Consider the following 8,109-nt stretch of genomic DNA (forward strand, 5'->3'; position numbering starts at 1 on the left):
GAGGACCATCAGGATGTAATCCCATCTTAAAGGCAATAATGGCCATGGAATCATTGCAGATATCATCCACCAGGTTGAAACATTCCTAATAACGAGCCGAATACTCACGAAGGGTCTCTTCTGATTTAGGGGTTGTTTAGGATGTTCTAAATAAGTGCACTTTTTGACTTTTTATAAAAAGATGTGTAGAAAAGTAGAGAGGAGATGTTGATTGATGTGACCCAAAAAAGATAAAAAGATAAAAAGTGTAGACTTATTTAGTCTTCCCAAACTTGGCCCAGAGAGAGTCGGCTTGCTTTGGCTGAACTTCGTTGGTGATGAATCTTGCCCTAAAGGAATTTTGGAGTTAATGGAAGCTTTTTATTAACGCCGAATCTTGTTTATTGTACCATCTAACGGCCAACGACCATAGGCTACTTGGAAACATTCGACACATGAGGGCCTTATCATCAGCATGCAACGTCATCGCTTGTTTATAATGATGAATATGGTCAGTGGGATCTGATTTTCCATCATATAGGGTGAACGTCGGTGCTTTGAACTTTTTAGGCAGTACAGCCCTTGCAATTCGTCGTATGAAAAGGTCATGCCTGTCTTCTTCATCCGAATCATCACTTCCTTTCCCTCGCATGTGCCTTACGTACGAACTTCCTTCGGATGAGCTGGATACATTGACTCGTCCCTTCTTTCTGGGTTCCTAGGATGGTGAGTCAGAATCACTACCACTATCAATTTTTCGAAGTCGACGTTGTCGATCATCCTTCTTCCTGGGAACCGACCCCAGTTATGGCATACGACATGTTGGTATTTGGCCAGCTCCAGGGCCAATTCCTAGCGCAAGCGCTCGTTCTCAGCTATCATATCTTCTAGACGCTGTTCATTTCGCTTTGCTTGATCCATGATTGTTTGCATAGTCTCTTGTACAGAAGTTGAGGGTGAGGTCTGAGCTACTGGGTCGAAGTTCAGGGCCTGTCGCGCGATGATATTCTATGGTCCAAGCATTTTTCTTGGAGTGATGTCATCTCTTGGCGTAACATCGTCAACAACTACCGAAGGATCATCTGTTACATCCGCCATGGATGCACTTGAGTATTCCCACAGACGGTGCCAATTGTGGTGAAGTGGTTTGGAAATACTCCGGAATCCAGTCAGACGTCCTTGATCCTCTGATTTTTACCTGAAAAATGGATGAACACTCTGGTCAGGGGTGCCGGAATTAGCACTCCGACGGATAAATTAGTTTTTCTTAAGTTTACTTCTATGTCAAGTAATTTCGTCTGTTTTGACATACCTCTTTTTGGTTAATGTTCCTCTTTTTATACTACATCTAGGCCTAAGGGTTGGGCCCACTCTTAATCTCGTACCTGGTTGCTTACTCGACCTTCCAGTTGTATGTTGGTTCCTACTCGGCTCCTTACATGGTCATATATTCGGCTTCATGGGCTTGTCTTTGGCCAGATGTCGATCAAATATCTTGGCCTTCCTTAATTACTCCCTCCGTCCCAAAATATTGGTCCCTTTTGGGGAATCCAACTTTTTTTAGTAGTACACTTATTGCATTTGAAAAAAGTTGGTTTTCCAAAATTACCCTTTTGATAGTACATTTTTTGGGAATATCAATGTCATAATTGTACTTTTTAAATTGTTTATTAATTTAAAAGAAGGGCAAAATAGGAAATTTACATTATTTTTGTACTTGATTTATAAAGAGGGACTAATATTTTGGGACAATGAAAAATGGAATAAGGGACTAATATTTTGGGACGGAGGGAGTAACATTATTCGGCCTCCACAAATAGATAGATAGATAGATAGATAGATAGATAGATAGATTCATTAAAATTAAGATAAAAATGTATTTATGATGTCACTATAGGATCATTAACGATATTAAATAATCAACAATGTTAGAGACTTCAAAAATTTTATCAATTTTTTTATCAAATGTTTTATATGGGTGTGGAACCCACACTATATAGGTCTTACACTAATGTAAGACTTTTGATAAAAAAAAAAATATACTTATAAAACTTTGGGTAAACTATCAATAGGTTCTAATAGTTAGATTTAATTCCCATCAAGTTCTATTGAAAATAAGTATTGGTAAAATTATCGCTAAAAATAATTTCTTTGTGACAATTTTTTATATGTCACTAAAAATTGACAATTAATGATTTTTTTTTGTCTTGATTTTTATAAATTGTCGCTAAAACTTACAATTGTGACTTTTTTTATGACAATTTTTTCGCATAAGACCTATTAGACAATAAATCCACTTATAAGGATTTACACGTAAGTACCTCTAAAACTTTTAAGATTTCTAGTATTACTCTTAAATAATTATTTAACAAATGATTTAATTTATAGTTTTTTTTGGTAATCAATGCACTCAAGTTTAGATTTTTGGGGATAACGGTGAAGTGCGAAACTCTTGTTTATTAATTATGTCACTCTAAATTATGAAAATCTTGTATTTTCAAATCTATTTAGGCTCTTTTGACTAACAAATAAAAATTTCTATGTGCTTGTTATCCATTTTTTAAAAATATTTTTAATAGCAAATTTATGCGATATTTTAAATTTAAAAATTATTAAAAAAATGAAAAAGAAAATAAATTCCTTATGCCTATTCAAAATAGTTATCAACTTACCTATCAAAATTATAACACCTTATTTTGTTTTTATTGATTTTCTAAAAATTGAATTTTTTATTTTTTATCATTTTTTATTTTTAGTGATTTTTTAAATATTTTAAGTAATATTTTTATTTTTTAGATGCACATTTAGATGTACTTAAAAAGTAAAATATTTATAAAAAAAATATTTAAAAAATTCAATAAATACACAAAAATATGAAAATATACCTAATTTTCATATTATATTGTTGGCTTTTTGGCTTTCGAAGAGTATTATTATAATTGCGAGCGTGCCAGCAAGGATCAATCAGTCCTTACAAAAAATTAATTGCCAACCAATTATCAGACGATTACGTTTTAGTTCTTTCAGCTTCAATAAAGAGGACTTCAAAATTACCAAGTGTAAAGAAAAAAAAAATTAAAAGAAAAATGAGGGAGACGGAGAAAGACGATTGAGTGAACAATCAAAATAATAATTACTTACCTCTACTCCTATGCTTCGAAAAGGAAGTGCATAAAATGCTTCGAAATGGAAATACTGAAAATAAATGTTTCGAAATATAAATCTATGTTAAACTACTCCTAAGATAAGGAAAATGACAAGAAATATTAAAATCAATTGTCTTTGATTATGAATTCTAGATCCTTTAAAATATAGCCATGAATGGCTATTTATAGACAAATATTTGTAAGAAAAAACTTCCAGCAATAACTACCCAATAACCACCTAAAACTACCCACTCTTCCATCTTCATTCCCATAGTGCCACATAACCCTCCATGCCTTCATAACTTCTCATAACCTCCAAATGAGTAGGAGGATGCCACATGTCCTGCAATTATATAAATAATAAATAATAATAAAAATTACAGATTTATGGTGCTAACATTACCCCCGCGGCCCTTAAAAATGATATTTATTTGAATTTTTGAACGGCCGAACCACGCACATGACTAATCTAAGCAATATAGTGCTTCGAATAATATCAACAAAGTGCTTCGAATGATATAATAGCACCAATAAACTGCTTCGAATGAGCATGAAATTATGACTAGATGTTGCGAATTATATATATACGCATTGAAGGGATATTATTGCAAAAAAGTTTCGAAGGATAACCACATATTTTCAAGACAAAGCTAATGATTCACCTTAGCAAACTGTTACACATGCTAAATAACCAGCTTCGAAGGTGGTATAGAGGACTAAAATTATCATTCGAAGGTCGAAAATGCCAACAAAGGACGAATTACATCCTTGGAAACACTTGGCAAAGCTTCGAAGGTTCACAACTATCACTATTTTTTCTTTGAAGCTGTTGTTGATGCAAGATAGAGTGCTTCGAAGCTTACAAAATTATGGCAAAAGGGCTTTCGAAGCAACTTTTGGCCAACATTGTGGTTATTCAAATTTTGTATGTTTTGGTTCACACATAATTAATGAAAATATTAATTTTATGCTTTAAACCAATTATTAATTTTCCGAAGACACCAAAACCGTTGTTCTTCGAACCAACTTTTATAGAATACTAGTTACATTTTCATGTAACAAATGGCTACAAAAATGGTTATCAGTAAAGTCACTAATTATCATGCAAAAAATAGGCATTATTCGATAATTAATTAATTGTCATTTTATATATATTTGAAGGGAGGTACACATTTCGAAAGTTTTCTCGTCCCATGTTACATTTCGGAGGTGTTTATTGATGACAAAACCATCCTTCGAAAGTCACATATGTTACTAAAGGATTAAAGTCGTCCTTCGAAATTGCTCACGACATCTCTTTGAACTAAATCCAAAGAGTTGGATTATTATGAAATTAGTTTGGCATTTTAACTAGCCATTAATGGCTATAAAATGATATTTCAGTAAATAATCTACTTCGAAGTGTCTTGAGACATGCTTCGAAGGTACCACAAAACCAAATGGTGATGGTTTTATGGATCAACTAATAACAACATTTTTGGCTCAATATATTGCAATAACGAAATATTATTTGTTAGCCATTCCATCAAAGTCAACGTTTGATGTGATCCACAAATCCAAAATGGATTTCGAACAACAAAAGTCATGGTATAGTGTGACCATGAAAATTCATACTTTCTGATATTTTGAAAAATGTCAAAAAATTTGAATTCATGAACAGTGGCTTGTTCATTATTTTTTACCATGTTTGTTTTAAAAACATGACTTTTGCCGAATAGATTTTCATAATTATTTGGCAAAGTGGGTTGTTTTTCCATGTTAGCCATTAATGGCTTATGAAAATCACCTATAGATATGTTATTTTCATGACTTGACTCTCTAAAAATTGGTTTTGAGACCCCCGAGCCATGCATGGAACATCATTCTTAGCCAAATTTGACTCGAGAACATGCTCTTTCGTTATGTTAATTTCATAATTTGGTCCTTTAAAAACAGACTCTTGAATCCCCCGAGCCATTGATGAAATCAACTCTTTGCTTTTGTTATTTTTAACCATGAAAAAATTCTGAAAAAATTCACCAATTCCAGCCATTAAGGCCTCAGTTAAAGACTTGGTAGTGAGAGTTGATAACTCATCATTCCATTGGCGAATTTCCATATCAAGTTGATGAATTTCTCCAATTAAATTGTGTCTTTTTTCTTCCACCAAATAATATTGTACGGGATGAAAATTTATTTCATCAAGAAAATAGATCTCTTCTTGAAGATCCAAAATTTCTTGTTTACGCCAATAAATTTCATCTAGGCTATTTGAAATGAACAAATCCAATTCATTTTTCATTTATTACACTTGACGTCCCACTGGGCGTACCAAAAATATATGTTGGCTTTTTGGCTTTCAAAAGGTATTATTGTAATTACGAGCGTGTCAGTAAGGATCAATCAGTCCTTACAGAAAATTAATTGTCAACCAATTATCAGACTATTGCATTTTAGTTCATTCAGCCTCAATGAAGAGGACTTCAAAATTGCCAAGTGTAAAGAAAAAAAAATTAAAAGAAAAATGAGGGAGACGGAGAAAGACGATTGAGTGAACAATCAAAGTAATAATTACTTACCTCTACTCCTATGCTTCGAAAAGGAAGTGCATAAAATGCTTTGAAATGGAAATGCTGAAAATAAATGTTTCGAAATATAAATCTATGTTAAACTACTCCTAAGATAAGGAAAATGACAAGAAATATTGAAATCAATTGTCTTTGATTATGAATTCTGGATCCTTTAAAATGTAACCATGAATGACTATTTATAGACAAATATTTGTAGGAAAAAACTTCCAGCAATAACTATTCAATAACCACCTTGTTAGGTTTTATTTATTGGCAATCCCGTTTGACAAAACTCCTTTGAGTTGTAATTTTATTCGCACTTTTATTTCAGTAAGGCTATGAGCGTTTAGATGCGAATCCAACCCGAATTGTGCTTTTCAGAGAAGTTTGTGATGCTAATGCTTTCAAGATTGCCACTTCGCTGATTATGACGGGGATCGAGCTGCCCGGTCAGCTCGCGGGGGTCCAGGGGGCAGCGCCCCTTGGCGGGTCCGGGGCAACGCCACGGCGGGGTCGAGGGGCAGCGCCCCTGAAGCAAAATGCAAAAATGCATTCAAAGTTGCCTGTCCGATCATGTTATATTTTTCCAGTTTTTCCATTTTTGGCCTTCCCGCTCGAGCGGGGAAAGTGACGCTCGAGCGGGGATTGGAAGCTCTCAGCATCTCTGCAGTCGCCTGCAAAAATACTGGAAGGTGTGATTTTATGCTCGAGCGGATTCTCCTACGCTCGAGCGCATCTCAGTTTGTTCGCACGCAGTTTTTGGTCAGTCCGCTCGAGCGGGCTGTGTTGCGCTCGAGCGGAGATCGCGGGTCAGATTCTATAAATTCGCGTGTTGGGTCAGATTTTTAGGATAACTACTCCAGATCTTCTTTTTGTTTTCTAGGGTTTATATCTGGGGATACTTTGTGAGTTTTCTTTGATGTTTTATTGAGTATTCAACTCATGTTCTAAAGAGAGTACATCAAAGGTTGTGTTTTGTTCTACAAAAGAGAGTGTTGTTCTTCAGTTATGTATTCTGAAGAATTCGAGCCTGAAGCTGTGGTGGAATCCAGAGTGGCTCATCAGAAAGACAATTCCGTGGTGAAGATGGGGTTGGAAGAGGCACATAGAGGTTGGTTCAATTAGGCGTTGTGGATTCGCTAGGTAATTAAGAGTATACCTGTGTAATTCCTTTAAATCTTCTTAGTGGATTGTTCTTGTGGCTGTTGCCCGTGGTTTTTTGATCACAGTTGGAGGTGTCCAATTGTGATTTTTTCCACGTTAAATCGTTGTGTTTCTTTGTCTTGATTGTTTGATTGGGATTGTTATATTCTGCTTAAAATTGATACATAATCACAAATCAACATCTAGGGGATTTCTAGATTTTTCAATTAAAATTTTGAGATCCTTGCCCGATCGGTTCCAACCAAAAGTTACGGCTATTGAGGAGGCTCAAGATGTTGACAACCTCAAGCTAGATCAGTTGGTTGGAAATCTCCAAACTTATGAGGCACACAGGAATTTCAAACAGAAACAAAAAGATATTGCTTTTAGTAGTGCTCATAAAGTGGAAGAGGATTCTGATGAGGATTGCGAGATAAATTCCAAGATTATGGCTGCTTTTGTTAAACAATTTAAAAAATATTTTTTGAAAAAGAATCCTAATCTTTTGGAATCTACTCATTCCTATAAATCTAAAGGCAAAGATAAACTCAAAATTAATCCTATAGCCAAGAAGGAGAAAGGAAAGATACAAGAGAACTCTGAAAGACTCCAATGCTATGAATGCCAAGGATTTGGCCACTTTGCTTCAGAATACACAAACAAGAACAACTCAAAGGAGTTTTGTCAAACGGGATTGCCAATAAATAAAACCTAAAAATCTCCCCCTTTGGCAATGCCGTGACAAAACACACCTAACAAATAAAATCCTAAACACCCCAACCCATTACAGCCAACAAAAGCCAACTTCTTTCTAGAAATCCCCTAGATGTTGATTTGTGATTATGTATCAATTTTAAGCAGAATATAACAATCCCAATCAAACAATCAAGACAAAGAAACATAGCGATTTAACGTGGAAAAAATCACAATTGGACACCTCCAACTGTGATCAAAAAACCACGGGCAACAGCCACAAGAACAATCCACTAAGAAGATTTAAAGGAATTACACAGGTATACTCTCAATTACCTAGCGAATCCACAACGCCTAATTGAACCAACCTCTATGTGCCTCTTCCAACCCCATCTTCACCACGGAATTGTCTTTCTGATGAGCCACTCTGGATTCCACCACAGCTTCAGGCTCGAATTCTTCAGAATACACAACTGAAGAACAACACTCTCTTTTGTAGAACAAAACACAACCTTTGATGTACTCTCTTTAGAACATGAGTTGAATACTCAATAAAACATCAAAGAAAACTCACAAAGTATCCCCAGATATAAACCCTA

The sequence above is a fragment of the Camellia sinensis genome, chromosome 11 (genome assembly GCF_055761805.1).
Source record: "Camellia sinensis isolate YWXY chromosome 11, ASM5576180v1, whole genome shotgun sequence".
NCBI classification, from domain to species: domain Eukaryota; kingdom Viridiplantae; phylum Streptophyta; class Magnoliopsida; order Ericales; family Theaceae; genus Camellia; species Camellia sinensis.